Raw genomic sequence first — 5,310 nt, 5'->3', positions numbered from 1 at the left:
GTCTCATTTCTCATTTCTCGGGGAGGTAACTCCCTTCAGTCGTTTTTCTTTTTTTCCTCCCTTCAATTGAGTGACACCCCCCGCGTGGCGCATTAAGCCCCGCCCCCTGACAGCAGAGTACTCGAGTACAAGTACTAATACTCATTGTAGCAATACTCAGTTACTTCTACTCCACTACAGTTCAGAGGTAAATGGTGTACTTTTCCTCCACTGCATGTATTTAATACCTTTAGTTACTTTACGGATCTGGATGAATGATGTGAAATATAATCAAGTACCCTGCAGTCTTCAAAGCCATTCAGACTAGCTGCACCTTCACCAGCTTTGAGAACTCTTTCATGATCAATCTTTATAAAACATATCATATATATTATTCTGAGATGGACCAATCTGCACAATGACTACTTTTACTGTCTTTCACTATATTCTGATGAGAATACTTTTCTACTTTCACTTGAGGAACATTTTGAATGCTTTTACTGTAACAGAGTATTCCTACACTCTGGTACTAATTTGGACTTCATAATGTAGTGAAGTACAACTGTGATAAAGTAAAAGTACTTATACGCAGTGGTGGAAGAAGTATTCAGATTCTTTCCAAAACAAAGTACCAATACATTAAAGATGAAATACATTACAAGTCAAAGTCCAATATCTTACTTGAGCAAAAGTAGTCATTCTGAATCTGAGATGTACTATTATATGACATTATTAGATAATAGTATTGTTGCATCAATTAGCATTTTACTAGATAAACAAAGTTTTGATACAAAAAGATGTACTTGTTGTTATGTTGGGTGATTCTACCTGCTTGTACCTCAAACAGAGGGTCAGAATCTAAGTAGTACACAGGATTATAATGATTAGATTATAGTTATTGATGCATTGATGAGTTAATACATTAAATGATGAAGATGGCGAGTAGAGTTATAACAGAAAAATTGAGTAAAAGTACTCCTTGTACTATAATAATATAATAATGTAATGTAATATAATGCTACATATTGATCTATGAATCATATGAATGTACAGTTAGGATTGATAAGAATGCCAAATTGCTTTTTGGAAATGGATCTTCTTACCAGAGAGAACATTTCAGCTTTCTCTGAATGATACATAATAAGTAATGAAATGTTTAAATGAAATACGACAAAAATAAATCTATTTGAACAGTAAAGGCCAGCTCGCTGTCATCGAGGAATCAGCCTGATGGAGATCTGCTGCCCCCTAGCGGATACAGGTTGATAATGCTTTCTCTTAAACCTTATTAGAAGAGTTTAGATCCCATCGTCTCTACTTTAAAGAGTCCTCTCCTGCTGATGTTCAGGTGTATATCAGTATGAAGCGTCTCTACTTTAAAGAGTCCTCTCCTGCTGATGTTCAGGTGTATATCAGTATGTAGCGTCTCTACTTTAAAGAGTCCTCTCCTGCTGATGTTCAGGTGTATATCAGTATGTAGCGTCTCTACTTTAAAGAGTCCTATCCTGCTGATGTTCAGGTGTATATCAGTATGTAGCGTCTCTACTTTAAAGAGTCCTCTCCTGCTGATGTTCAGGTGTATATCAGTATGTAGCGTCTCTACTTTAAAGAGTCCTCTCCTGCTGATGTTCAGGTGTATATCAGTATGTAGCGTCTCTACTTTAAAGAGTCCTCTCCTGCTGATGTTCAGGTGTATATCAGTATGTAGCGTCTCTACTTTAAAGAGTCCTCTCCTGCTGATGTTCAGGTGTATATCAGTATGTAGCGTCTCTACTTTAAAGAGTCCTCTCCTGCTGATGTTCAGGTGTATATCAGTATGTAGCGTCTCTACTTTAAAGAGTCCTCTCCTGCTGATGTTCAGGTGTATATCAGTATGTAGTGTCTCTACTTTAAAGAGTCCTCTCCTGATGATGTTCAGGTGTATATCAGTATGTAGTGTCTCTACTTTAAAGAGTCCTCTCTTGCTGATGTTCAGGTGTAGATCAGTATGTAGTGTCTCTACTTTAAAGAGTCCTCTCCTGCTGATGTTCAGGTGTATATCAGTATGTAGTGTCTCTACTTTAAAGAGTCCTCTCCTGCTGATGTTCAGGTGTATATCAGTATGAAGTGTCTCTACTTTAAAGAGTCCTCTCCTGCTGATGTTCAGGTGTATATCAGTATGTAGTGTCTCTACTTTAAAGAGTCCTCTCCTGCTGATGTTTAGGTGTATATCAGTATGTAGTGTCTCTACTTTAAAGAGTCCTCTCCTGCTGATGTTCAGGTGTATATCAGTATGTAGTGTCTCTACTTTAAAGAGTACTCTCCTGCTGATGTTCAGGTGTATATCAGTATGTAGTGTCTCTACTTTAAAGAGTCCTCTCCTGCTGATGTTCAGGTGTATATCAGAATGTGGTATCTACTTTAAAGAGTCCTCTCCTGCTGATGTTCAGGTGTATATCAGTATGTAGTGTCTCTACTTTAAAGAGTCCTCTCCTGCTGATGTTCAGGTGTATTTCAGTATGTAGTGTCTCTACTTTAAAGAGTCCTCTCCTGCTGATGTTCAGGTGTATATCAGTATGTAGTGTCTCTACTTTAAAGAGTCCTCTCCTGCTGATGTTCAGGTGTATATCAGTATGTAGTGTCTCTACTTTAAAGAGTCCTCTCCTGCTGATGTTCAGGTGTATATCAGTATGTAGTCGTCTCTACTTTAAAGAGTCCTCTCCTGCTGATGTTCAGGTGTATATCAGTATGTAGCTGTCTCTACTTTAAAGAGTCCTCTCCTGCTGATGTTCAGGTGTATATCAGTATGTAGCGTCTCTACTTTAAAGAGTCCTCTCCTGCTGATGTTCAGGTGTATATCAGTATGTAGCGTCTCTACTTTAAAGAGTCCTCTCCTGCTGATGTTCAGGTGTATATCAGTATGTAGCGTCTCTACTTTAAAGAGTCCTCTCCTGCTGATGTTCAGGTGTATATCAGTATGTAGCGTCTCTACTTTAAAGAGTCCTCTCCTGCTGATGTTCAGGTGTATATCAGTATGTAGCGTCTCTACTTTAAAGAGTCCTCTCCTGCTGATGTTCAGGTGTATATCAGTATGTAGCGTCTCTACTTTAAAGAGTCCTCTCCTGCTGATGTTCAGGTGTATATCAGTATGTACCGTCTCTACTTTAAAGAGTCCTCTCCTGCTGATGATCAGGTGTATATCAGTATGTAGCGTCTCTACTTTAAAGAGTCCTCTCCTGCTGATGTTCAGGTGTATATCAGTATGTAGCATCTCTACTTTAAAGAGTCCTCTCCTGCTGATGTTCAGGTGTATATCAGTATGTAGTGTCTCTACTTTAAAGAGTCCTCTCCTGCTGATGTTCAGGTGTATTTCAGTATGTAGTGTCTCTACTTTAAAGATTCCTCTGCTGCTGATGTTCAGGTGTATATCAGTATGTAGTGTCTCTACTTTAAAGAGTCCTCTCCTGCTGATGTTCAGGTGTATATCAGTATGTAGTGTCTCTACTTTAAAGAGTCCTCTCCTGCTGATGTTCAGGTGTATATCAGTATGTAGTGTCTCCACTTTAAAGAGTCCTCTCCTGCTGATGTGCAGGTGTATATCAGTATGTAGCGTCTCTACTTTAAAGAGTCCTCTCCTGCTGATGTTCAGGTGTATATCAGTATGTAGCGTCTCTACTTTAAAGAGTCCTCTCCTGCTGATGTTCAGGTGTATATCAGTATGTAGCATCTCTACTTTAAAGAGTCCTCTCCTGCTGATGTTCAGGTGTATATCAGTATGTAGCGTCTCTACTTTAAAGAGTCCTCTCCTGCTGATGTTCAGGTGTATATCAGTATGTAGCGTCTCTACTTTAAAGAGTCCTCTCCTGCTGATGTTCAGGTGTATATCAGTATGTAGCGTCTCTACTTTAAAGAGTCCTCTCCTGCTGATGTTCAGGTGTATATCAGTATGTAGCGTCTCTACTTTAAAGAGTCCTCTCCTGCTGATGATCAGGTGTATATCAGTATGTAGCGTCTCTACTTTAAAGAGTCCTCTCCTGCTGATGTTCAGGTGTATATCAGTATGTAGCGTCTCTACTTTAAAGAGTCCTCTCCTGCTGATGTTCAGGTGTATATCAGTATGTAGCGTCTCTACTTTAAAGAGTCCTCTCTTGCTGATGTTCAGGTGTATATCAGTATGCAGCGTCTCTACTTTAAAGAGTCCTCTCCTGCTGATGTTCAGGTGTATATCAGTATGTAGTGTCTCTACTTTAAAGAGTACTCTCCTGCTGATGTTCAGGTGTATATCAGTATGTAGTGTCTCTACTTTAAAGAGTCCTCTCCTGCTGATGTTCAGGTGTATATCAGAATGTGGTATCTACTTTAAAGAGTCCTCTCCTGCTGATGTTCAGGTGTATATCAGTATGTAGTGTCTCTACTTTAAAGAGTCCTCTCCTGCTGATGTTCAGGTGTATTTCAGTATGTAGTGTCTCTACTTTAAAGATTCCTCTGCTGCTGATGTTCAGGTGTATATCAGTATGTAGTGTCTCTACTTTAAAGAGTCCTCTCCTGCTGATGTTCAGGTGTATATCAGTATGTAGTGTCTCTACTTTAAAGAGTCCTCTGCTGCTGATGTTCAGGTGTATATCAGTATGCAGTGTCTCTACTTTAAAGAGTCCTCTCCTGCTGATGTTCAGGTGTATATCAGTATGTAGTGTCTCTACTTTAAAGAGTCCTCTCCTGCTGATGTTCAGGTGTATATCAGTATGTAGTGTCTCCACTTTAAAGAGTCCTCTCCTGCTGATGTGCAGGTGTATATCAGTATGTAGCGTCTCTACTTTAAAGAGTCCTCTCCTGCTGATGTTCAGGTGTATATCAGTATGTAGCATCTCTACTTTAAAGAGTCCTCTCCTGCTGATGTTCAGGTGTATATCAGTATGTAGCGTCTCTACTTTAAAGAGTCCTCTCCTGCTGATGTTCAGGTGTATATCAGTATGTAGCGTCTCTACTTTAAAGAGTCCTCTCCTGCTGATGTTCAGGTGTATATCAGTATGTAGCGTCTCTACTTTAAAGAGTCCTCTCCTGCTGATGTTCAGGTGTATATCAGTATGTAGCGTCTCTACTTTAAAGAGTCCTCTCCTGCTGATGTTCAGGTGTATATCAGTATGTAGCGTCTCTACTTTAAAGAGTCCTCTCCTGCTGATGTTCAGGTGTATATCAGTATGTAGCGTCTCTACTTTAAAGAGTCCTCTCCTGCTGATGATCAGGTGTATATCAGTATGTAGCAGTCTCTACTTTAAAGAGTCCTCTCCTGCTGATGTTCAGGTGTATATCAGTATGTAGCGTCTCTACTTTAAAGAGTCCTCTCCTGCTGAT

Source organism: Pseudochaenichthys georgianus, unplaced genomic scaffold, assembly GCF_902827115.2.
Source record: "Pseudochaenichthys georgianus unplaced genomic scaffold, fPseGeo1.2 scaffold_200_arrow_ctg1, whole genome shotgun sequence".
NCBI lineage: Eukaryota > Metazoa > Chordata > Actinopteri > Perciformes > Channichthyidae > Pseudochaenichthys > Pseudochaenichthys georgianus.
The sequence above is the reverse complement of the archived record's forward strand: the minus strand, read 5'-3'. Positions refer to the sequence as shown.